This window comes from Bos taurus, chromosome 8 (genome assembly GCF_002263795.3).
Source record: "Bos taurus isolate L1 Dominette 01449 registration number 42190680 breed Hereford chromosome 8, ARS-UCD2.0, whole genome shotgun sequence".
In the NCBI taxonomy this organism is placed as follows: domain Eukaryota; kingdom Metazoa; phylum Chordata; class Mammalia; order Artiodactyla; family Bovidae; genus Bos; species Bos taurus.
In genome coordinates, this window is record NC_037335.1 from 87,486,833 (window position 1) to 87,514,513 (window position 27,681).

Consider the following 27,681-nt stretch of genomic DNA (forward strand, 5'->3'; position numbering starts at 1 on the left):
ACTCTCGTTGTTCACTTTCATCAAGAGGCTCTTTAGCTCTTCTTCACTTTCTGCCATAAGGGTAGTGTTATCTGCACATATGAGGTTATTGATATTTCTCTTGGCAATCTTGATTCCAGTTTGTGTTTCATCCAGTCCAGCATGTCTCATGATGTACTCACCATATAAGTGAAATAAACAGGAAGACAATATACATCCTTGAGGTACTCCTTTCTCAATTTTGAACCAGTCTTTTGTTCCATGTCCAGTTCTAACTGCTGCTTCTTGACCTGCATACGGATTTCTCAGGAGGCAGGTCAGGTGGTCTGATAGTCCTATCTCTTGAAGAATTTTCCACAGTTTGTTGTGATCCATGCAGTCAAAGGCTTTGGCATAGTCAATAAAGCAGAAATAGATGTTTTTCTGGAACTCTCTTGCTTTTTTGATAATCCAACAGATGTTGCTAATTTTTTATCTGGTTCCTGTGCCTTTTCTAAATCCAGCTTGAACATCTGGAAGTTCACAGTTCATGTACTATTGAAGCCTGGCTTGGAGAATTTTGAGCATTACTTTACTAGCATGTGCGATGTGAGCAATTGTGCAATAGTTCGAGCATTCTTTGGCATTTTCTTTCTTTGGGATTGGAATGAAAACTGACCTTTTCCAGTCCTGTAGCCACTGTTGAGTTTTCCAAATCTGCTGGTATACTGAGTGAAGCACTTTTACATTGTAACTCAACATTCAGAATACCAAGATCATGGCGTCTAGTCCCATGATTTCATGGCAAATAGATGGGGAAACAATGGAAACAGTGAGAAACTTTATTTTCCTGGGCTCCAAAATTACTGCAGACGGTGACAGGAGCCATGAAATCAAAAGACACTTGCTCCTTGGAAGAAAAGCTATGACCAATCTAGACAGCATATTAAAAAGCAGAGACATTACTTTGCCAACAAAAATCCATCTAGTCAAAGCTATGGCTTTTCCAGTAGTCATGTATGGATGTGAAAGTTGGACTATAAAGAAAGCTGAACATTGAAGAATTGATGCTTTTGAACTATGGTGTTGCAGAAGACTCTTGAGAGTCCCTTCAACTGCAAGTAGATCAAGCCAGACAACCCTAAAGGAAATCAGTCCTGAATAGTCATTGGAAGGACTGATGCTGAAGCTGAAGCTCCAATACTTTGGCCACTTGATGTGAATAACTGACTCACTGGAAGAGACTCTGATGCTGGGAAAGATTGAAGGCAGGAGGATATGGGGATGACAGAGGGAGAGATGGTTGGATGGCATCCCCGACTTGATGGACATGGTCTATCAAGGACGTTTGAGCAAGGTCCTGGAGTTAGTGATGGACAGGGAAGCTTGGCATGCTGTATCCATAGGGTCGCAAAGAGTTGGACAATGACTCAGCAACTGAACTCAAGTAAAAAGTTGACTATGCATATTGATAATGGACATTCTTATCTTACCTCTGGCCTTTGAGCAAATTTTCCAGTGTTTTATATATTAAAAAGTATGGTTTGATTAAATTTGATATTAAGTATCTTTTCTCAGATTAAAGGTGTTCCTTTCTCTTACATCTCAGCTGAAAATTGCACTCCTAAATAGGGACTAGATTTTGTGTAATTATTTTCATGTATTTCTTGGGAAAGTTATGCATTTTTTCTCATTTTCTGTTAATGTAGTGATTTATATTGATTAATTTTTCAATTTTAAACCAACTTTACATCCCTGAAGTTAATAGAAATATACATAAACTTCTTTATGATCTAGTATCATTTTCATATATTTGTTTATTCATTTTGCCACTATTTTTAGAATATTGTATCTGTATTCATGAGAAGAATTGATCTAAAATTTTATCTTATTTTAATCTTCAGTACAAGTTTTGGTGTGCAGGTTATTTTGTTGTCATTAATAAAGTTGGCAAATTTTCCTCCATTTTCTATACTCTGAAAAAAATATGTGTAACATTCATGTTACTTCTTTATTAATGTTTTTAACAATTCTCTAGTGAAGGTCTCTGATTTCAAAGATTTCTTTGTAGAATGAGCTTTATTACAGGATACTTGAAAATTTTACTTGTTACTGTTTGAGTTTTGGTTAGTTGCATTTTTCTAGAAATGAGTCCAAAATTATTGCCATGAATTTTTAAATAATATTCTGATTATCATTTTCATTTCTATTATAGCTGTAGCTTTTTCCCTTTTGATTCTTAATATTGTTTGTACCTTTCTTTTTTGTGATCAGCATTGTGAGTAGTTTATCATATTTTTAATCTTCTGAAGATTTTGATGAAAACATTATCCCTCTCCATTAAATATTCTTTCTATTTTATTATCTAGAAATAAAACTTTTTCTATTCTTGTTTTAACTATTTCTTTTCACTTAATTTTTATAATTATTGGTTTTTAACTCCTTAGTACTCACTGATTTTTCAGTTTTTCTTCTTTTCTAATCTGTGTATTTAAAGCTATTTTTCCCTAGGCACAGATTTAGAAAAAAAGTATTTCATGAGTTTGATAATTTGATCTGTTGTGTTTTCACTATTAATTAATACAAACATTTTCTAACATATATTATTTCCTTGACTCATTGGCTACTTAAAATATTATTGCTACATTTAGAAGTTTTCCAGTTTTGTTTCTTTATTGACAACTAGGCTTACTGTAGTCACAGAATCACACTTGGTCTAATTTCAAATCTTTGACATTTGTCAGACTTTCTTAGGTTTCCCTGGTGGCTCAGACGGTAAAGCATCTGCCTACAACACGGGAGACCCGGCTTCAATCCCTGGGTCAGGAAGATCCTCTGGAGAAGGAAATGGCAACCCACTCTAGTACTGTTCCCTGGAAAATCCCATGGACGGAGGAGCCTGGTAGTCTACAGTCTATGGGATCACCAAGAGTCGGACACGACTGAGTGACTTCACTTTCACTTACAATGTAGGTACAAAATGTGCCTTTATCTAGTATAGTGAGAAAAGAAGACAAATCTCATGATTAAAGACACTTATGCAAGTAAAAATAACAACAAAGCACTTCTGAAAGTGTGAAGGTAAATGAAACAAAGGAGGATCTTTTAAAAGGATCTAGAAGTAGGATTTGTGACTATTGTTATGAATCATCTTGTACAAAGGCCTCTGCAACTCAACCATCTGCAGAAATGGGCTCTCAGATTCTGCTTCTCCTTTGTCTTGTTCCCCTGGCTTTATATTTCTGCTTCTCCTTTGTCTTGTTCCCCTGGCTTTATAGTTCAGCTGATTGCTTTTCCAGGCTACAGTTTATGTTTATATTTTCACTCGTGAAAAAGTGTATTTGTTTTAAAAATATTGTTCAATATTTTTTAGGTCTTTTGCCTGTTACATTAAGCATTTATGAAAACATTCCCAAATCTAGATAGGTAAAAAATTGTCGGGTGGAGATTTTTGTGCTTCACTGTTTATAATTCTGACAATTTGGATTGCAATGCAAACTGGTTTTCAACTCACAGACGTGAGGTGCTTGGTGGTGTTGAAATAGTTCAGCATTTCCAAATTCCCCACAGTAATAGGAGAGGTCCCACAGATCATCTTGGGTGTCCCATTAACAGGGCTCTGGGGGAGCCAGGAGCTTCTGAACCCTAAGATCTGACTGAGTCAGACAGCAGTGGTACAGCACACATCATCGCCTCAATACTTTGTGGTTGATTTCAAGGTTTATATGCTTGCTAAACCTGAACTTACTCAAATTACATTTCAAGAGAACTGCTTATTTATTTGAAATATAGTCGATTTACAATGTTGTGTTAGTTTCTGCTATATAGCAAAGTGATTCAGATATATACACATACATACATATACTTTTCATATTCTTTTCCATTATGATTTATCAGAGAATGTTGAATAGAGTTCCCTGTGCTATACAGTGGGACCTTGTTGATCATACATCCTACAGATAATAATTTGCACCTGCTACTCCCAAACTCCCAATCCATCCCTCCCCCTCCCCGACCTCTTGGCAGCCACAAGTCTGTTTTCTAAGTTTCTGCTTCTGTTTCTGCTTCCTATACAGTTTGACTTGTGTCATATTTTAGATTCCACATATAGGTGATATCATAAGGCGTTTACCTTTCTCTTTCTGACTTCACTTAGTTTCAGCAACCCATGTTGCTGCAAATAGCATTATTTAGTTCTTTTTTATGACTAAGTAATATTTCATTGCATATATGTACCATATCTTCTTTATCTATTACTCTGTCAATGGACATTTAGGTTGTGTCCATGTCTTGGTTACTGTGAATAATGCTGCTATGAACCCGGCGGTGCATGTATCTTTTCAAACTGTTCTGTGAAGAAGACTGTTTCCAGTCCTTCTCTCCATGTAAGTAATACTAAAGTTTTCAGGAGCAGTTGTTTCATTTAATAAGGGACATGCTGGTAGAATAGATGCACAGTTTCTGTTTCCAAAGTGAATTGAGGCATTGGGAAGGAAGTTTGATGGAGTTGAAGATGCCAGGGAAGAAGTTTTTGTTGTTGTTGTTGAAAAACAGCTCTTCAGTTCCTTTAAAAACAATACTCAAGGAACTTTAAGAAAAGTTTTCATTTCATATAAACTGGATGCTTTTGCCTTTATGCATGCCTTTACTGCTCTTGAATTTTAATATTTTAACAGCTGGAAGAGTTCTAAAAAGCTCTTTTTGTTATTTAATGCAAATCCTTGAAAGGAACCCCATTGGGCTCTCCATTTTGATGGAGCACAATTCTTTCAAATTATAGCTAAATTTGCCAGGGTTGGAACTGACACATAATTCACATTTAAGCTAAAAAAAAAATGCATAGAACTTCAGCAAATGTCAGTTTAAACAGTAACTATAACTGGTAAGGATAACCAGCATGCTTCTTGGAAAAGGTAATCAGATGGGGCATGGGTGTGGAGGGAGCTGGCACCAGCCCTGGGCCATGAAAGTCTTCATTGTTGAAAGTGCCCAGCATAGCACCTTGGGCTGTGAAGCAGTCCTGACCACTGTAACCCAAGAGGGTCAACTGGAAACAAAACTCTGCTACAGGTTGAGGAGATCCTCATTGGCTGCAGACTCTGCTTGTACTGATACAGGCTCCTGAGGTTTGTTCTCATCCCTGGCCAGTCACCACAGCATGCACCCAGTATGTGCCCTCAGCCTCTCTCATAGCAGCCAGAAATGACCTTAAACCAGGTAGCGTAGGCACTGGATGAGTAAACACTTTGTGATGCTGAGAAATGGAATATTTCCTGCTGTATCGGTAAACAAGGGTGTCATATTCATCAGTGATTGCAGCCCTCCAAGGTGAGCTGATGAGCTCTTAGGGCACTGAAGAAGGCGGAGAGAATCTAAAATCGAGCAGCTATCAGACTGCAGCCACTTCCTACAGTGAGTTCCAAGGGAGCTCAGGATGTGAAAAACACAAGATATTGGCCCCAGATAGTCAAGATACATATGAAAGGAATGATTTCAGTGAGCCCAAACTCTTATATTTTCCCATATATAGAAAAACGCTAAATTCCTTAACTTGGGATATCTGGTTTTCCTTAATTAACAATAATATTTTGATGTACAGACTATCTGCCCTTTGTTGTAAAACTTCTATATAACCTGGCTCCTTCCCTTGCCTCCTTAGAGCAGTTCTCGCAAGGCAACCTGAGATGCTGTCTACTGGGTTTGAAGTTTCCTAAAAATTCCCACTGAATAAGACATAACTCTCAGTTTTTAAGTTGACAGTGCTAGATGCTGGCCCCTGGCTGGGAAAGTCCTGCATGCACCCCACCACCTTCAGAGCCTAAGGTTAACTTACCTGTGAATGGGCCCTTGGATGGGCTTCACTCTCTTGGAGCTGGCAAGTGGCTCCTTTGCTGGGTCTTCTTGGCCTTTCTCCAAAATTTGCCAATAGAATTGATGTAGTTGCATCAGCTGAGTACCACCAAGCTTCTGAGCTGCTTTACTGATGATTTTGTCTGCAAGAAGCCCAACATGGCCACAGAAAACTGCCCCCAGATGACTACTCCAAACAGAACACAAGGTCTGTTCCTCCCTGCCCTGAACACCCATTGGCCACCTAGCCTAGTTTGCAGTCATCCTCTGGTTCTTTTTCTCTATTGCTCTTTGCTTTTTTCTCTCACCCCTTTTCTGTCTCTATTTTATTCTCTTCCTCTGCACACAGGGTTCTGAAGCAATACTGCCATAAGCAAGTATGTCTTTTTCAAGGTTAGGTGTCATATTTATTGCTATGTTTTTTAACCACATTAATACACAAAAGTTGTGGGATTATTTTCATTGGATTACTTTTTTCTTGAGATTTTTTTTGATGTGGACCATTCTTAAAGTCTTAATTGAATTGTTACAATATTGTTTCTATTTAATGTTTTGTTTTTTTGGCCATGAGGCATGTGGGATCTTAGCTCCCTGACCAGCGATCAAACATACACCCCCTGTACTGGAAAACAAAGTCTTAACTGCTGGACCACCAGGGAAGTCCCTATTTTTATTAGATTCTTAGCTCTTTCTTTTTTTAGTCACAGAGTTATTAAGCATTGTGCTACTAACCCCATTTTTCCATTTGCTCTGTAAGTTTTCCAGAGCGATCTTGCACAGGGTGGTGATTTTTAAGAGGATGTGTGTGTGTGTGATCCCTGGAGGAGGGCATGGCAACCCATTCCAATATTCTTGCCTGGAGAATCCCATGGACAGAGGAGCCTGGCAGGCTATAGTCCATGGGGTTGCAAAGAGTCAGACACGACTGAAGCAACTTAGCCTGCATGCATGTGTGTGTGATGGACATCAGGGCAGGACTGACTGAGGACTTCAGCAATGGAACCCTTGACCCAGCCTCTGGCCCAGGGGATTCCATCACAGGGAGGATGGAAGGCCAGTCAGGTTACATTAATTAGTGTTTGCTAAAAATTCAATGTCTTACCTCCAGAATCCCACAGAGAACTATGAAAACTGAAATAATATCCAGCTGAGGATGGAAAGAATACTCACAAATAATATATAGGAAATACATGTTCTAGGGTTTCTGTGCAAGGAAGTTCTTTCAGATCATACTCACTTGGAAGAGGACTCATTCCCTTTCCCTCTATCTTATTTGAGTGTTCATGAAAGATAGAGGGAAGGAAACCAAATGGAGAGAATGTCCAACCACAAAACAACTCGTTGGTCCTTCGGAGCAGAGAACTGATTGTGTGTGAAGTCAAGAAAAGTCCCCAGGGTGAAATACACGGTAAGCTGCCACTGGCAAGAAATAAGCTTTGACAGCCTATTGAGGGCTACAGTGAAAGTCATATTTTTTGTGATTCTGACTGTATGGGCATAGGCAGTATTTAATCAGAGAAAATCAAAGTTACATTTAGGGGCCTTGTAAAAACTGTATGGGCCTCTAGGAATTGCAGATAGAACTATCAAGGTCAAATTAGAATAAATATGAGAGCCCTGATACCACAAAGTGCCCCATGCACTACAGAACCACACAGACATGACTGTGACACTCCTTGACATCAAACCCAGAGGATGTGAATGGCTCAGGGGTGGAATTTCCTTTGACTATATTCAGCTCTAGTACTTCATTTGATGCCCAGTCTTTAGTGAGACAGAATACGTTAATCCCAGTGAAACAAAGACATTATATATAATTTGTTTTATAGATGCTAACGCTTCTTTTGTCATTCTAGTAAAGTCCATTTACAAGTCCTCACTGCAAAATATAGGTTCCATCCAGTCACTCTCAATCTTTTTTATATTTTTGAAAAACAATAGTACCAAATATTGAAGAACCTATTTGAGATTCAGGTGCCTAGAATGAGCAGGGTTTCTTTGTAATTCTGCTCTAACCTTTTCATTTTAGGAAGAAACAGCACTGTAGTGTGTGTGTGTGTGTGTGTGTGTGTGTGTGTTTATAGTTATGAGTGTGTGCAGATTCACACAAGTACACACATAAATGTTTGTCTTTTAGGTTGTAAAATTATACTGCTGTTTTTTGGGTTGTCATTTTTTATAAAGAAGACATTTTTAATTTTACAGTATAGGATCTTGAAAAGTACAGTACTGCAACAGCTGGCATATAGAGGCTGGCATCAAGTGAGCAGACAAGAAGAGTTACTGACTGGAGGAGGGAGAAGAGGTGGGACATGGTAGAGCTGAAGGACTGTCAGCAATAGGAGATGGAGAGAAAGTTGCAATTTCACTCACACCTGACATTGATGCACAGGTTCTGATTCCTTGCTGGAGTCAATTCTACCTACCCTCTTAAAAAAAAAAAAAAAGGTCAAAAGATGCGCCTGTGTAGCAATTCTTTTTTCTCTCATCATAAATGACACAGTAGCACTGGATAGCATTCTAAAAGGCTGCTGCAACTTTTGTGTACTGTTCTACATTTGGATCCTGTGCATTAAAAACTAACCACCTCCTCAAAGAAGGAAAATCCTGTGTGGTGAATCTCTTCAGTTCTTCAGGTGCTTTTTCTTCTTCTTGTACTCCCTGAATATAGTAGGGGTGCAAAGGAACTTCTCAGAGGATTTTACTCCTCCTCCAGTGTTCAGCAGATCCTTCTACTCACTCCAAATAAATCATTATGAGAAAACAGTGCAGTTGGTAAGAAAACATGGTGTCAAGAGAGTTCTTCTGCCTCCCATGCTATCCCTAAGCCTTTTTAGGCAGAAATTCTTGATCCATTGATTGTATACCCAAACTAAATAAAACTGCCACTGCTATATAATATTTGAAAAATATTTCATAGTTTATAAATTGTGTTCATGTGTCACTTTAAATTTTTACAGCAACCTTATGAGGTTGGTAACGTTGCTGCTGTTCAGTCTCTAAGTCATGTCTGACTCTTTGAGAGCCCATGAACTGCAGCACACCAGGCATCTCTGTCCTTCACTATCTCCTGGAGTTTACTCAAACTCATGTCTATTGAGTCAGTAATCCCATCCAACCATCTCATTCTCTGTCACCCCCTTTTCCTCCTGCCTTCAATCTTTCCCAGCATCATCAGGGTGTTTTCCACTGAGTCAGCTTTTTGCATCAAATGGCCAAAGTACTGGAGTTTCAGCTTCAGCATCAGTCCTTCCAATGAATATTCAGGGTTGATATCCTTTAGGATTGACTGGTTTGATCTCCTTGCTGTCCAAGGAACTCTCAAGAGTCTTCTCCCACACCACAATTTGAAAGCATCAGTTCTTCAGCACTCAGTCTTCTTTATGGTCCAGTTCTCACATCTGTTTATGACTACTGGAAAAATCATAGCTTTGAGGTTGGTAATAGCCGTACCAATTTACAACTGAAATTTCAAAAACTCTACAATCCTCTAAAAACTTCCCAGGTGGCTCAGTAGTAGAGAATCTGCCTGTTAATGCAGGAGACGTGGGTTCAATCCCTGGGTCAAGAAGATCCCCTGAAGAAGGAAATGACAACCCATTTCAGTATTTTTTCCTGGGAAATCCCATGGACAGAGGAGTCTGATGGGCCACAGTCCATGGGGTCACAAAAGAGTCCATGACTTAGTGACTAAACAACAACTACAGTGCTCTAATCCTTTGACAAAAATCACATATCTAAAGACATACCCTGCACTGGAATTCAGAAGTGCTTTGGATCTTATAAGCTCTTTTCAACCTATAGTAAACACTTGTTCCACTCCTCTTAAGATAATCTCAAGAATTCATTGGAGAAATATCTACTTAGGCCTTCCACCCGTTTTTTGATTGAGTTCTTTTTTTTTAATTTTATTTTTAAACTTTACATAATTGTATTAGTTTTGCCAAATATCAAAATGAATCCAAAATGATTGAGTTCTTTTATCAGTTCAGTTCAGTCACTCAGTCATGTCTGACTCTTTTTGACCTCGTGAACTGCAGCATGCCAGGCTTTCCTGTCCATCACCAACTTAGAGAGCTTGCTCAAACTCATGTCCTTTGAATCGGTGATGTCTCCCAACTATCTTATCCTCTGTCGTCCCCGTCTCCTCCCACCTTCAATCTTGCCCAGAATCAGGGTCTTTTCAAATGAGTCAGTTATTTGCATCAGGTAGCCAAAGTATTGGAGTTTCAGCTTCAACATCAGTCCTTCCAATGCATATTCAGGACTGATTTCCTTTAGGATGGACTGGTTGGATTTGCTTGCAGTCCAAGGGATTCTCAAGAATCTTCTCCAACACCATAGTTCAAAAGCATCAATTCTTCAATGCTAAGCTTTCTTTATAGTCCAACTCTCACATTCATACATGGCTGCTGGAAAAACTATAGCTTTGACTAGATGGACCTTTGTTGGAAAGTAATGTCTCTGCTTTTTAATATGCTGTCTAGGTTGGTCATAGCTTTTGTTTCAAGGAGCAAGCGTCTTTTAATTTCATGGCTGCAGTCACCATTTGCAGTGATTTTGGAGCCCCCCAAAAGAAAGTCTGTCACTGTTTCCACTGTTTCCACTGTTTCCCCATCTATTTGCTGTGAAGTCATGGGACCAGATGCCATGATCTTAGTTTTATGAGTGTTGAGTTTTAAGTCAACTTTTTCACTCTCCTTCTCCACTTTCATCAAGAGGCTCTTTAGTTCTTCTTCACTTTCTGCCATAAGGGTGGTGTCATCTGTGTATTTGAGGTTTTTGAAATTTCTCCCAGCAAACTTGATTCCAGATTGTGTTTCATCCAGTCTGGCATTTTGCATGTTCATATATATATATATATATATATATATATATATAAAAAATAGAGAGAGAGAGAGAGAACTGCATGAACTGTTTGTATATTTTGGGGATTAATCCTTTGTCTGTTGCTTCATTTGTAAATATTTTCTCCTATTCTGAGGGCTGCTTTTCATCTTCTTTATGGTTTCCTTCGCGTTGCAAAAGCTTTTTAAGTTTAATGAAGACCCATTTTTTATTGTTTTTATTTTTGTTGCTCTAAGAAGTGGATCATGAATGCTCTTGCTGTGATTTATATGAGAGTTTTTTTTTTTTTTACTATGTTTTTCTCTGAGAAGTTTATAGTCTCCAGTCTTACATTTAGGACTTTAATCCATTTGAGTTTATTTTTGTGTATTGTTTTAGGTTGTATTCTAATATCATTTTTTTACATGTAGCTGTCCAGTTTTCCCAGAAAAATGTATTGAAGAGGCAATCTTTTCTCCATTTGTATTTTGCCTCATTTGTCATAGATTGAAAGTGAAAAAGTGAAGTTGCTCAGTCGTGTCCAACTCTTTGTGAACCCATGGACTGTAGCCTGCCAGGCTCCTCAATCCATGAGATTGTCCAGGCAAGAATACAGGAGTGAGTTGCCATTTCCTTCTTCAGGGGATCTTCCCAACCCAGGAATCAAACCTGAGTCTTTTGCATTGCAGGAAGACTCTTTACCATCTGAGCCATCAGGGAGTTAGATAGGTTACCTAGATTAGGTGACCTAATCTAATTGACATAGATTTGGTGACCATTGGTTTATCATAGGTGGGTTTATCTTGGACTTTCTGTCCTGTACTATTGATCTATATTTCTGTTTTGTACCAAGAAGACATATAGATGTCCAAGGGGCTCATGAAAAGATGCTCAATATCACTAATTATTAGAGAAAGGCAAATGAAAACTGTAAACAAAGTATCACCTCACACCAGTAAGAATAGCCATCATCAAAATATATGCAAACAATAAATGTTGGAAAGGGTATATAGAAAATGGAACCCTCTTGTATTGTTGGTGGAGATGTAAATTGACACGGGCACTGTGCAGAAGAGTATGAAACTTCCTTACAAAACTAAAAATAGAACTACTCAGCAATCCCACTATGTCAGGTGTATACCCTAAGAAAAAAATAATTTAAAAAGACACATGTACCCCAATGTTCATTGAAACACTATTTACAATAACCAGGACATGAAAACAAGCTAAGTGTCCTCTGACAGATGAATAGATACAGAAGATGTGGTACATATATATAATGGAATGTTCAGTTCAGATCAGTTCAGTCACTCAGTCGTGTCTGATGCTTTGTGACCCCATGAATTGCAGCACGACAGGCCTCGCTGTTCATCACCAACTCCCAGAGGTCACTCAAACTCACGTCCATTGAGTCAGTGATGCCATCCAGCCATCTCATCCTCTGTCGTCCTCTTTTCTTTCTGACCCCAATCCCTCCCAGGATCAGAGTCTTTTCCAATGAGACAACTCTTTGCATGAGGTGGCTAAAGTACTGGAGTTTGAGCTTTAGCATCAGTCCTTCCAATGAACACCCAGGACTGACTCCTTCAGAATGGACTGGTTGGATCTCCTTGCAGTCCAAGGGACTCTCAAGAGTCTTCTCCAACACCACAATTCAAAAGCATCAATTCTTCGGCCCTCAGCTTTATTCACAGTCCAACTCTCACATCCATACATGACTACTGGAAAAAAATAGTCTTGACTAGATGGACCTTTGTTATGCAAAGTAATGTCTCTGCTTTTGAATATGCTATCTAGGTTGGTCATAACTGTCTTTCCAAGGAGTAAGCGTCTTTTAATTTCATGGCTGCAATTAGCATCCGCAGTGATTTTGGAGCCCCCCAAAATAAAGTCTGACATTTTTTCCACTGTTTCCCCATCTATTTCCCATGAAGTGATGGGACTGGATGCCATGATCTTCATTTTCTGAATGTTGAGCTTTAAGCCAACATTTTCACTCTCCTCTTTTACTTTCATCAAGAGGGTTTTTAGTTCTTCTTCACTTTCTGCCATAAGGGTGGTGTCATCTGCATATCTGAGGTTATTGAGATTTCTCCCGGCAATCTTGATTCCAGCTTGTACTTCTTCCAGTCCAGCATTTCCCATGATATACTCAGCATAGAAGTTAAATAAGCAGGTTGACAATATACAGCCTTGAGGTACTCCTTTTCCTATTTGGAACCAGTGTGTTGTCCCATGTCCAGTTCTAACTGTTGCTTCCTGACCTGCATATAGCTTTCTCAAGAGGCAGGTAAGGTGGTCTCGTATTCTCATCTCTTTCAGAATTTGCCACAGTTGATTGTGATCCACACAGTCAAAGGCTTTGGCATAGTCAATAAAGCAAAATAGATGTTTTTCTGAACTCTCTTGCTTTTTCCATGATCCAGTGGATGTTGGCAATTTGATCTCTGGTTCCTCTGCCTTTTCTAAAACCAGCTTGAACATCAGGAAGTTCATGGTTCACATATTGCTGAAGCCTGGCTTGGAGAATTTTGAGCATTACTTTACTAGCGTGTGAGATGAGTGCAATTGTGTGGTAGTTTGAGCATTCTTTGGCATTGCCTTTCTTTGGGATTGGAATGAAAACTGCCCTTTTCCAATCCTGTGGCCACTGCTGAGTTTTCCAAATTTGCTGGCATATTGAGTGCAGCACTTTCACAGCATCGTATTTCAGGATTTGGAATAGCTCAACTGGAATTCCATCACCTCCAATACCTTTGTTCATAGTGATGCTTTCTAAGGCCCACTTGACTTCACATTCCAGGATGTCTGGCTCTAGGTGAGTGATCACACCATTGTGATTATCTTGGTCATGAAGATCTTTTCTGTACAGTTGTTCTGTGTATTCTTGCCACCTCTTCTTAATATCTTCTGCTTCTGTTAGGTCCATACCATTTCTGTCCTTTATTGAGCCCATCTTTGCATGAAATGTTCCCTTTGTATCTTTAACTTTCTTGAAGAGATCTCTAGTCTTTCCCATTCTGTTGTTTTCCTCTATTTCTTTGCATTGATCACTGAGGAAGGCTTTCTTATCTCTTCTTGCTATTCTTTGGAACTCTGCATTCAAATGCTTATATCTTTCCTTTTCTCTTTTGCTTTTCACTTCTTTTCTTTTCACAGCTATTGTAAGGCCTCCTCAGATAGCCATTTTGCTTTTTTGCATTTCTTTTCCATGGGGATGGTCTTGATCCCTGTCTCCTGTACAATGTCACAAACCTCCATCCATAGTTCATCAGGAACTCTGTCTATCAGATCTAGTCCCTTAAATCTATTTCTCACTTCTACTGTATAATCATAAGGGATTTGATTTAGGTCGTATCTGAATGGTCTAGCGGTTTTCTCTACTTTCTTCAATTTAAGTCTGAATTTGGCAATAAGGAGTTCATGATCTGAGCCACAGTCAGCTCCCGGTCTTGTTTTTGCTGACTGTATAGAGCTTCTCCATCTTTGGCTGCAAAGAATATAATCAATCTGATTTCAGTGTTGACCATCTGGTGATGTCCATGTGTAGAGTCTTCTCTTGTGTTGTTGGAAGAGGGTGTTTGCTATGACCAGTGAGTTCTCTTGGCAAAACTCTATTAGTCTTTTCATGCTTCATTCTGTATCCAAGGCCAAATTTGCCTGTTACTTCAGGTGGAATGTTATTCAGCCATTAAAAGGAACAATTTGGGTCGTTTGTATAGATGTGGATGACCTAGAGATTAACAGAGTGAAGTCAGAAAGAGAAAAAGAAATATCATATATTAACACATGCATATGGAATCTAGAAAAGTAGTACAGATGAACCTAGTTCCACCACAGGAGTAGAGACACAGATGTAGAATAGAGACATGTGGACACAGTTGGGGAGGGTGGAGGGGGAAGTGGTGGTGGGACAGATTGGGAGATTAGGATTGACATATATGCACTACCATGTTTAAAAATAGATGGCTAGTGTGTACCTGCAATATAGCACAGGGAGCTCAGCTCAGTGTTCTGATGACCTAGAGGAGTGGGATAGGGTGGCGGAAGGGAGGCTCAAGAAAGAGGGTATATACGTATGTGTGTAGCCTTTGACTGTGGATCATAACAAACTGTGGAAAATTCTTAAATAGATAAGAATACAAGACCACCTTACTTGTCTCCTGAGAAACTTGGATGTGGATTAAGAAGCAACAGTTAGAATCTTACATGAAACAACAGACTGGTTCAAAATTTGGAAAGGAGTACAAGGCTGTATCTTGTCACTCAGCCTATTTAACTTATACGCAGAGGTCATCATGTGAAATGCCAGGCTGGGTGAATCACAAACTGGAGTCAAGATTGCCAGGAGAAATGTCAACAAGCTCAGATATGCAGATTATACTGTCCTAATGGCAGGAAGTGAAGAGGAACTGAAGAGCCTCTTGATGAAGGTAAAAGAGGAGAGTGAAAAACCTGGCTTAAAACTCAGCATTCAAAAAATGAAGATCACAACATCTGGTCCCATTTCTTCATGGCAAATAGAAGGGGGGAAAGTGGAAGCAGTGACAGGATTATTTTCTTGGGTTCCAAAATCACTATGGACAGTGACTACAGCCATAAAAGATGCTTGCTCCTTGGAAGGAAAGCTATGACAAATATAGACAGCATATTAAAAATGAAAGACATCACTTTGCTGACAAAGGTCTGTATAGTCAAAGCTATGGTTTTCCAGGAGTCATGTGAGAGTTGAATCATAAAGAAAGCTGAGCATCAAAGAACTGATGCTTTTGAACTGTGGTGCTGAAGAAGACTCTTGAAAATCCCTTGGACTACAAGATCAAACCAGTCAATCCTAAAGGAAATTAACCCTGAATATTCACTGGAAGGACTGATGTTGAAGCTGAAGCTTCAGTTCTTGGCTACCTGATGTGAAGAAAAGACCATCAGGAAAAGACCCTGATGCTGGGGAAGATGGAGGGCAGGAAGAGAAAGGAGCAACAGAGGATGTGAGGGTTGAATGGCATCAATAACTCAATGGACATGAATTGAAAAAACTCTGGGAGATAGTGAAGGACAGGAAACCTGGCAAGCTTCAGTTCATGGGGTCACAAAGAGTCAGACAGACTTAGTGACTGAACAACAACAACAAATAGGTGATTCACTTCATTACACAGCAGAAACTAACACAGCATCGTAAATCAACTACACTCCAATTTTAAAAAAGAAAAAGGAATTTGAAGACTATAGTGATATGCCTGGAGGAGGAGGATCTTTTATGAGGCTATCAAGAAAGGAGGCACATTTGCTGACTATTTTGTGAGTGGAAAATAGGGGTGCACCGTGACATTTTACAAAGACGTAGGGTATTGCCTTTATTAGTCTCATCTCAGTCTCTGAGTAATGGGAATGATGTTTATTTCTTTTACTTGTCTGTTTATGAGGATTTCTAAACACCAGGCCTCCCTGTCCGTCACCAACTCCCGGAGTTCACTCAAACTCATGTCCATCGAGTTGGTGATGCCATCCAGCCATTTCATCCTCCGTTATCACCTTCTCCTCCTGCACCCAATTCCTCCCAGCATCAGAGTCTTTTCCAATGAGTCAACTCTTCACATGAGGTGGCCAAAGTACTGCAGTTTCAGCTTTAGCATCATTCCTTCCAAAGAACACCAAGGACTGATCTCCTTTAAAATGGACTGGTTGGATCTCCTTGCAGTCCAAGGGACTCTCAAGGGTCTTCTCCAACACCACAGTTCAAAAGCATCAATTCTTTGGTGCTCAGCCCTCTTCACAGTCCAACTCTCACCTCGATACATGACTACTGGAAAAACCATAGCCTTAACTAGACGGACCTTTGTTAGCAAAAGTACTGTCTCTGCTTTTGAATTCATGGAGTCGCAAAGAGTCGGACATGACTGAGCTACTGAACTGAACTGAACTGAAACTAGGAACAAAGAAGTAGAGTCAGCATGTGCTGGCTGGCTAGAGGTTAGTATCAAGCATTATTTTATGTAGCTATTAGCAGCCTAAAGTTGGCCATAGAGAATTATGTCATTAAAATCTGAAAATCCTACAAATCAGTGCTTTTAAATTTTTATTTTTTCAGAAGAGAAATGATTTACCATAATACCACTAGACCTGGACAATTGTCATCTTTACTCTAGACCTCAAGCCCTACAGGTCCTTACTCCAGTCTTCCTTCAGTCTTTTATTCCCCATGGGGTTAGGCATTGGTGGTACTGACAGGGCATGTTCTTTCTCAGCATAGTCCTACTCTCATTTCCCGCTGTAAGGTTCTCAGGACCCTAGAACTTTCAACCCCAATGGTACAAGCCTACTTCCTGGCCCTGCACAATCCCCTTCGCCATGTGGATCCATGAGAGTTTGCAATGCCATTTTTTGCCCTAGGATGGTTTGGGATGGGGACTATGGTGGTAGAAGTGCTATAAGTTTCATCTATTACTGTTGGCATGGGCAATTGGCAAACTCTGGGCAGCAAAATGACATGAGATCTGGTATCTGAGTGGTGTGCTGAGTCTGGAAGGAACACAGTCAACCTGCAGCATCTGCAGCCACCTCTCTCTCCTTTCAGCAGCCTTCTTCTCCATCTGAACATGCCCATCAGCTCATGCTTCCTCCTGACAGGGACATGATGCACTCTTGGCAACTTTTTGAAATGAAGGGTGATGATATAAATTATGAATATCTCAAAGAAACATTTGCTGTTTACTTATAATCCATCTTGAGTTGGAGAAAAAAATCACATCTTTGAAAAGCTAAAATGGTAAAAAGTGAAAATCACTGATAACCACAATATCCTTAGGTCAAGTCTTAGTATTTTGGTTTATTGACTCCTGGGAAGAATTTTAACATCATCATACAAAAATATAAGAGTATATGAATTTGAGTAAGTTCATACAAAAATGTAAGAGTATATGAATTTGTGTAAGTTCATACTTCAAATATTTATAGAATGTATATATATGTATGGTGTGTAGTTTTTTATGTGAATGTGTCTATTGTGTGTGTCTGTATGTGTGAATATAAGATCATACTGTATTTCATACTTCTAGTCATTCTTTAACTTTTAACTGAGAAAATCTTTGAATGGCAATAAAAATAATTGCCTTTAATAACAACATAGTGCAGCATTATATAAATAGGCAATAATACTTATAACCAATTAATATATATGCCAATTTCCTTACAACTTACATCAGTGGGTATATTTCAAATATTTCCCATGTGGAGGCAAACATGATATGTTATTTCACTTGGAAAGGTTTCCCTCACCATGAATGAAGACTGTACTGCCAAGGACACTGTGGGAACATGAGTATAAGGTTAATACTTGAGGGCCAGGAGCCAGCTATTGATGAGGTTGGTGTATGCCTATCAATTATGGCAAAGAACTGAGAAAAGACAGGCCTCCTTGCAGCCTTCACATTCGAGTCTGCCACCCAACTTGCTGCTCTTCCTATTACTAGAGTCTTGAGATCAACAGGAATCCCACCATTGTGGTATCAGGTCTCATAAATTTCAGTGATTTTCAAAGCAATGGTGGCGGAGTTTTGTTGAGGGTGACCCCCTCTTGCTTCCTACCACTTCTTTTAGGGAATGGAACAAACAAAGTCTTGGCACACTCTCCCTTAAGGTTAGCTAACCTAAGGTGAAATTGGTTTGCCACTTACTTTCAGATGTTACTTCCAGAAAGTTCCATGTATAAGTAAAATGAAAAACATGTGAATGCGCCAAGCCCAGTTTCCTACAGTAAACAATCTCGGACAACTCTCCACTCAATGCTCCTGAGTTTCATGTGGTCTTTGACCAATCTATTTCCTTATTTTTCTCATTTATGCAAGATTCATCAGGCAGGTAACTCACTTCTGTTTCTGTTTTTTATTTTGGTGGTGCTTACGGTAGTCAGTTCAGTTCAGTTCAGTCGCTCAGTCATGTCCGACTCTTTGCGACCCCATGAATCGCAGCACACCAGGCCTCCCTGTCCATCATCAACTCCCGGAGTTCACCCAGACTCACGTCCATCAAGTCAGTGATGCCATCCAGCCATCTCATCCTCTGTCGTCCCCTTCTCCTCCTGCCCCCAGTCTCTCCCAGCATCAGAGTCTTTTCCAAGGAGTCAACTCTTGGCATGAGGTGGCCAAAGTACTGGAGTTTCAGCTTTAGCATCATTCCTTCCAAAGAAATCCCAGGGCTGATCTCCTTCAGAATGGACTGGTTGGATCTCCTTGCAGTCCAAGGGACTCTCAAGAGTCTTCTCCAACACCACAGTTAAAAAGCATCAGTTCTTCAGCGCTCATCTATTCTCAAATCCTCCATTATTATTTTTATTGTTCTTCTTTTATTTCTCTGTCTTTCCTCCTTCCCCTCCTCTTCCCCCTCTCTCTCCTTCCACCTTCTTCTCCTTCTCCTCTTCTCTTTCTTACTCTTCCTTTTTAATAGAGTAAACTGGTTAGGATGGTTACCTTTATCACATGGATATGCATTTGTCAGTTCTCAAGATGGATAATTATTTCCATGCACTTATAGTAATTCAAGGTTGTAGACATGAATGCAAATATTGTACATGCAAAGGATTGTACATGCAAAGGATGTATATGCAAAGAATGCACAAATTTGATTTCAGAAACAGAATAAAAATGCATGCCTTTTGACAAAAACCAGAGGTAAATTAAATTTTCCAGAAAAAATACAATACAGTTTTGTTAATGTTTGTGTTTTCTTAAGAGAGCAGTTTCCCCATACATTATGCTACCTTCCCTTTCTCTCTACTTGGTATTATCCCACTGTTGCTTTCTCAAGGAGTAGAGTGAAGTCTTCCTCTTCAAGACAACTACTGACTTTATTGTTACTTGAGCCTCAACCACACTCCCTTTTGGAACTGGAGTCTCCTGATTGCTTGACATACCACTTTTCTTTGAAGCATTTTCCTTGTTGTTTCTGTTCTTTAGTTTTTCTTTTGCTTGTTTAACTAGACTGTAAGTGTCATGGGTCATGGTGTCACCAAATTGTATTTTCTTTTTTTTTTTTTATCTTCAGAGCTTAAAATTCTATGAGGTGCATGATGGTTTTATTTGACTTGAAATATGTGGGAGTAGGAAACAATAAGCACTAAAACGTTCTGAATAAGTAAATGGTGGGTGCTCCATTAAAACAAAACAAAACACTGACTGGATGAGCAGCACCTGAGCTGGCATCCTGCATATCAAAGTTCTAGAAGAGCAGCTGCCTAGGGAGGCTCTAACTACTTTGGAAGTCACTTCAAAACACATGTACAACCAACTCCATTGGAGACTTCAACTTAACTGAGGGTTGGGAGAAAAAGGAATCTGTGTTCTGACAAGGCTCCTTGGGTGGTTCTCAAATGCCAGCTCCTCTGTTTTTATTGAGAACGACTAGCTGAGATCCTCATAGACCGTTAGACCTGGAAGGAGCTTCAGGGATCTCTCAGTGTTTCTGAAAAGTGAGTGTCCACAATCAAATTCTTAAACCTGGAGATTTCAATGTGGTTGATTTGTGGAGGAGGTTCGATCCCTCTGTCTCAAAAACTGATTCTGGATTCTCTGTCAGGAAAGTTTAAGACACGGTGATGGACCGCAGCCCCATAGAAGTATTGGAAATGACACTGCGGAAGGTCAATGCAAGCCACTGAGAGAGATTGCATGACTCCAAGAACTCCGGCATCTCAGGACTCCGCAACGATGACGGTTGCTCTGCTGTGCCAACGTTTGCCAAGGTTTGTTGTGTCACTGTAATTACAGGGTGAACATAGCTATGCTCCTCAGTACAAATAAAGGCGTCAGAGCCCACTCTGCAGCAATTGTTTCCCATTAGGGAAATGTTAGGTTTCTTCCAATGATGAACAGCAGTGACACAGTATATAATTCCTGTAGCCCTGATACAGCGCATCCCAAGCCAGAAACACCGCTCTCCCGTTAGTCATGTTTTGAGATAGAGAACTTTCCTCTATCATTTGAGTTTACTTCTTCCCAGAAAGCTGAACTATAATAAAAAGCCTTCTGAACTCACCTTTTCCCTAAGAGTAATTAAGTGACACTTTTATGTGAGGTTTTAAAACCCTTAGGTTTAGTAATGCTGAAAGAAAGATACATTGTTTTTTCTTCCTGAAATTTTTACCTAAATATTTAAGTATTGTAAATAATTCTAGCCCTTGAGGTTCTGCAGAAATGACCTGAAAATGTTCCATCTAAACCTTTCAGTTTATGGATAATTACAGCTCTGCAATTTCAGTAAAAGTGATCACCTACACAGAGTGCTTCCCTGCCTCTCTTCTCTTGTTCCCTGCTCACTCTCTTTTTCAGAGAATTATTATTCTCCCAAAGACACAGGCTATTATCTTCACACAGAGGCTCACAAAAAATAGCAAATCAATGCATGAAGATAAATTCCTAGTAATTTTGTTGTGTTGTTGTTTGAGTTGTGTCCAACTCTTTTGCGACCCCATGGACTGTAGCCCGCCAGGCTCCTCTGTCCATGGGATTATCCCAGCAAGAATACTGGAGTGGGTTGCCATTTCCTACTCCAGGAGATCTTCCTGACCCAGGGATTGAACCTGCCTCTCCTTCTTTGGCAGGCAGATTCTTTACCACTGAGCCACCAGGGAAGCACAATAGTAACTTAAGCTAGCATAAATGTGGAGAGATGAAAAGTGTTGTGATCAGTTCCTAGTTTATCTTCATTTTATGTTTATTGCTAAATATGTGGTAATAAGTTTAGAGGGTCACAGAGGAAGCTGTTGAAGGCAGAAGGGAAAAAACAGTAGGTCTCAGCATCCTTGTCACTCCAATGAGTAGCCAGCTACCCACCCTGGACCCGTTTACATAAACTATTGATTTCTGATCAATGGACTAGTTTGGGATTTTATCTCCAGCTGAAGTCAGTTTCACAATTTTCCTCTGTGGCTCAGGATCAGGTCAGGAATCGTTTGCCTCAGATTCATGGGGAGAATTGTTTGGAGCTTATCTGAGTTCTTGGTTTCAAAGAAGATTATATTGTGATTTCACTTGGCAAATGAGGGCTGCAGGTTGTTATTTGGAGTACAGGAAAGGTATTTTTGCTTAGATTGTTTTCCAGTCCAAGCATGGATTGTTTCCAGTGTGATCAATGAAAGAGTAATCACTTGTAAACAAAATATCTCTTTTTATCAAATCTTTCTGAATACTGAGGGCAGTGGTCTGGTGCCTGCAGCCTTGAGGGGCTGAAGATTGCACAGGGAAAAGGTCTGGGGGCATGCAGAAATGCTGATTTTGCTGCAAACATCAGGCAGCCAGCACTAGACCTGAAGTCTTTATTGGTCACTGGCAGGTAACCACAAGGACTCTTAAGAGTACCCTGGATTCAGGATTTGGATTTTCACGACCACCTAAGGGTCAGTAATGCTCCTTCAGAGAGTCTGGGGGCAGTGCCAGAGAAGTACTATTTCTACACATCGCCTGTGATTGTTTTGACACACGAAGCTGCTGTGTCATGAAAACGGTTTGCACATTTTTGAGAAAATTAGATTTCTTGCTTTATATTAAATATAAGAAATAATTTCTGCAGGAGAAAAAACTTATTTTCAAAATATTTACCAAGGGCCCTCTTATGTGTAACTTATATACCTTCTTTATTAAACAATAACTTACCTGATTTGTATTCAGTTCTATTTTAGGATTCCTTTAAGATTATTTATTTTAGACTTTAAGATTATTATTCCTTTAAGATTATTTAATACGACTTATTATTTGCAAAAAATGAATACTTTGTTAGAACAGTGCTGTCACAAAATCTAAAGAAAAATGTTTTAAAAACTAAGCAAAACAAAAATCTGTTTTCTTTTAGCAACTGATAAAATATATAATTCTGAGACCAGAGGATTATTTAATAATGCTCATCACTTCATGGAGAAGGCAATGGTAACCCACTCCAGTACTCTTGCCTGGAAGATCCCATGGACAGAGGAGCCTGGTCAGCTGCAGTCCATGGGGTTGCAAAGAGTCGGACACGACTGAGCGACTTTACTTTCACTTTTCACTTTCATGCATTGGAGAAGGAAATGGCAACCCACTCCAGTGTTCTTGCCTGGAGAATCCCAGGGACGGTGGAGCCTGGTGGGCTGCCGTCTATGGGGTCACACAGAGTCGGACATGACTGAAGTGACTTAGCAGTAGCAGCATCACTTCATTACTCCCTCTCTCAAATACACACACATACACACACACACACTCACACTCAAGCACAGTTTGGTTAGGTGCTTAGAAGTCATCTAAGAACATTTCCCAAACATAGTATGCATGCATGTGTGTGTATTTGAATTATTTCCATTTATGTTCTTTTTCTGTTTCTTTATTTCCTAAAACACTGTCATATACAGCAGAATTCCAAAGAGTTGACTGACCTCTCTCTTCTTCAGCACACTCTCTGCTATAGACTTAAAGTTTTGCTTCCCCCAGATTCATACATTGAAACCTAATTCCAATGTAATGGTATTCAGAGGTAGGGCCTTTAGGAGGTGATTAGGTCTTGAGGTTGGAGCCTTCGTAATGGAATTAACACCCTCATAAAGAGACCCCAGGGAGCTCTCTTGCCCTGTCTGCCTCATGAGGGCACAGTGAGCAGATGGCCATGTCTGAACCAGATGGAGAGCTCTCATCAGACACTGGATCTGGTCACTTAATCTTGGAATTGTTCTCCAGAACTGTAAGAAGTAAATTTCTGTTGCTTATAAGTGTCTGTTACAGTAACCCAAATAGACTAGGAGAGTTCCTTTCCTGATGTGGGAGACAGAGTTCTCCCCTTTCCCTTTTCAGGGAGTGCCCCTCTGGCTGCTCCACTTCTATTTCCTTGGTTGACCCTCCTTCTTTGGTTCTGTAAAGGTAGACTTGCCCATGGCTCAGGTGCCCAGTACTGATTCTGCTTATCATCTCCCAAGGTGAGCTCATCCTTTGTAATTCTTAGAATGTCTTCTCTATGCTGACAACTTTCAAATTCACAGAAGTTATTCATGATTAATCAATTTAACATTTAAAAAAAGAAAAATTATGTTCTAAGTAATGTTCCAAGGAGGCTCCTCTTATAAACATAGAATCTTATGGGCAGAGATAAACCAAATAAACTAAACTATATCGACAATTACTGAAGTGAGAAGTGCTGTACATGGGAGACAATTGTTCCCTAAAACATGTAATTTGGACATTTGGTTCTAAAAAATAGGTCAGGGAAGGCTTTCTTGGGATAGTGATGATTGATTTGCAATTTACAGGATGAAATTGAATTAATTCAAAAATAGGGGAATAAATGGGCCACTCTGACACTGGGGAAATGTCATCTATGTAAGCCCAGTGGACTGGAAGACTGAAAGAAGGTCAGTGAGACCAGGAAATTGTGTTGTAACATGTAGCTGGAGAGGAATCCAAGGCGGGCCCTGGATGGTCTGGTTGCCTGTTGTTATGTTAAGGACTGTATCCCTGAAAAAGTAGTAGAGAGCTATGGGACATTTTGATGAGAATGACAAGAGGGTAGGGAAATTGATGGAATATGGTTTACATTACAGAAAGCTTAGTATGAAAGACATAGTATATCAGAGCACCCATACATCAAGGTAGACCAGTTAGTTGGACCAAGGTAAAAGTGATGGTAGATAAAAGTAAATGAAATGTTAGTTGCTAAGTCAGGTTTGACTCTTTGCAATCCCATGGACTGTAGCCTGTTATGCTCCTCTGTCCATGGGATTTCCCAGGCAAGAATACTGGAGTAGGTTGTTGTTTCCTTCTCCGGGGGATCTTCCCAACCCAGGGATGGAACCCAAGTCTCCTGCATTGCAGGCAGACGCTTTAACCCCTGAGCCACCAGGGAAGCCCAAGATAAAAGTAAGGTGTTGCCAATTCCTGTCCACTCTGCCTGAAAGTCCCAACCAGACCATCACATGACCATATCTTCTCATTATTAGAATCTTGGTTGCAACAGCTTAACTTCAAAAAAGCTTCCCATGATTACATTCTAAATTGTTGCTCTCTTTCTTCATACCATGTTACATGAGCCTTAGTTTTGAATTTCTTTGATTCACAGCATTATATAAAATTTCAACATGTTTCTCTGGGTATTTCTTCTCCCTAAAGTGGACTATCTAGGAGGACAGGAGCCTTTTCTTTTTCATGGGTCACTGTATTCCCACTGAACAAATGACACCTGGGGAGACAACCAATGCTAGGAATGGATAAATTGATGAAGGAATGAGTGAATAAGTGAATTAATATTTGTAGCTGATGGCAAAATAAGGGTTGATTGAAGTGTGGGAAGGCTGCTGTACACAGCCAGAATAGTGTGGGGTTTTGACAAACACAATGTTCCAGTTTCAACTGACTTGCTGAATAAGAACAGAGAAGAGAGATGAGACATGTATTTTGCCACTTTCCCACTGTGTTTCTATTCTGGGCTTGTCAGGGCAGCCCACTGGAAATAATCTATGGTAAATCCTCTGTGTTCTCCAGGAGGCAAGGCCCCAGAAGCCTCTGGATTCTGAAATATCTCACTTTGCAGATTAAATCATGCAGCCTGCAGAGAGTCCTGTGGTCTCAGGCAAGTGCCTTCTGAAAGTAAAACAGGGAAGAAGAACTCAAGCAGAGCTCGTGGGAAGAAAAATGCTCTGCTGCCCTGTGATGTGAGAGAAACAAAACACCATCATGTCATGGACAAATGAAAACATAGAGTTGTTTTGATTTTCCCTCAGGAAATATCCAACAAATGAATTTTCCTTTTTTTTTTTTCTCTCCTCAACAGTCAAGCTACCTTGAGGAACACAATAAATCCTGCTCCCTTTTGGCAAGATCTGCCTCCTTTAAGAGACTGCATTGTCCTCAAACACATCAGAAATTTTTATTGACATTGTTTGTGAGAACTTTTCTCTATTGTTATTAGAAATTGTCCCTAAATATTAAAAAATGAGTATCCAATGAAATATTGAAGTTTCATTAGTCTGAAAGCAAAATCTTTAAAATTGTTGTTTATTCAATTGCACAAGAGAGACAAAAATGAACCGACCAATAGGCAGTCTAATCAATGGTTGAAAAGATATAAATAGTGGTCCTATTGGTAGGATGGAGGTGGTTGGAATTGACTGGGAGGGGCACAATGGAATCCTCTGGAGGTATGCAAAGTTCTGTATGGTGGTAGGGATGTGGGTTATACAGGTGCATGCCTTTGTCAAAATGTTAAATGGTCTTCTTCAGATTTGAACTTTTAACCACAAATAATATAATACAGATAACAAATATTGAACTCAAGGTGATGATCTGCATGCCAAAGTATTTCAGAGTGAAAGAAAATTATGTCTGTAGGTTATTTTGAAATGCATCGAAAATGTTCATTCATACTGATGGATGAATAGAGTGAATAGAAGGAAGGATGGATGAAGCACACAAGCAGGTATAGAAAAATGTAGAACCTGGGTGGTGGTTATGTAAATGTTCACCTTCTCATTCTTTCAACATTTCTGTGTTTGAATATTTTCAAAATATAATAAACTGAAAGGAAAAAGATAAACAAGTTAGAATTGTGTCAAATAACTGTTTCTTGATCATATTAACCATCTCTTTTTTCTTAGAAATGTAGGATGATAATCAGTCTTAATGCTTTAGGGTGCTGACTTAGACACTTAATGAGTAATCCCAAATAAAATTGAATGCTGACATATACAGGATCAGAATATTATTGTAAAGAGATGTTAACATGCCCTAGTCTGCAGCAGTGCTGCCGTGTTTACTATTTTAATCTTACCTTACTCCCTGACTATGTATTTCAGTTCAATTCAGTTCAGTTCAGTCGCTCAGTCATGTCTGACTCTTTGCGACCCTATGAATCGCAGCACGCCAGGCCTCCCTGTCCATCACCAACTCCTGGAGTTCACTCAGACTCACATCCATCGAGTCGGTGATGCCATCCAGCCATCTCATCCTCTGTCATCCCCTTCTCCTCCTGTCCCCAATCCCTCCCAGCATCAGAGTCTTTTCAATGAGCCAACTCTTCCCATGAGGTGGACTTTGTATTTATCCTCACTCAAATGCAAACTCTGTGGCAATGGTCTTAATATTCTGACCCTATGTTTTATTTTAGTGAAGATAGGTTCCCAAGAGTAATGCAAATCTGGCTATTCAAAGAAACACTTTTGAATATCTTCAATTTTATAGGTTCACATATATAATACAACAGTATCACATTTACTATCAGGGGTAGTGAAACTTCTCAGCTGCAGAGCATATGTTAGCAAAGATGTTTACATAAATGCAAACAATACTACAGAGATTCAAATGCATAAAAATAATTTGTATTTATAATTTTATATTTGTAACCTTGATTGGCCTAGAGTAACCCTAAAAATCCACCTTTCCTCCACCCCTTTTACTATGATTAGGATCTTATTTGAAATAAAGTATTTTACCCTCAGAAACTCAAGTTTTCTCTGTAAATTATTTCAGCCACAGTGTGGACAAAGTGAAATTCAGGCTTCCTTTATACTAAAAAAGGGAGGGGGTGTGGTTGATTGTTGAAGAGTTCTTGGTTTCAGAATTCTTTGTTCTTGCAGCCATCCATATAGATTGGGTCACAATATCCCTGTTCAATATCCCTTGAACAAGACAAATGTTATTCTCTGTTCTACAACTTTTTCTCTCTGCATGAATGGAAGAGTATTATACCCTTGAAGTCAGGTCTTGAGCATGAGCTATCCTGTATATTTCAGAGTGCTGTTGCTGCTGCTAAGTCACTTCAGTCGTGTCCGACTCTGTGCGACCCCATGGACTGCAGCCTACCAGGCTTCTCCATCCATGGGATTCTCCAGGCAAGAACACTGGAGTGGGTTGCCATTTCCTTCTCCATATTTCAGGCTATAGGTAGAATTATTAACTTGAAGCAAAAGCAAGAGAATACAAATGTTAAATTAAAAGAAGCAGATATAGTGTCAGATTTGTTCTTCCCTATTACATGATAAGGTGTACCTTGTTCTCTGCATTGAGTTCTTCATCAAAGCCCTCAGTCTTCTGTCTTCTGTTC

The 27,681-nt window shown here is 39.6% G+C and overlaps 1 long non-coding RNA gene across 1 annotated transcript; it reads left to right on the forward strand.

Moving 5' to 3' along the window:
• Positions 1-2,544: 2,544 nt before the first annotated feature.
• Positions 2,545-27,066, forward strand: LOC112447833 (uncharacterized). The gene is made up of 3 exons (XR_009495656.1): positions 2,545-2,927; positions 20,206-20,371; positions 25,414-27,066. It is a non-coding gene; the product is annotated as an uncharacterized lncRNA (long non-coding RNA).
• The last annotated feature ends 615 nt before the right edge of the window (positions 27,067-27,681 follow it).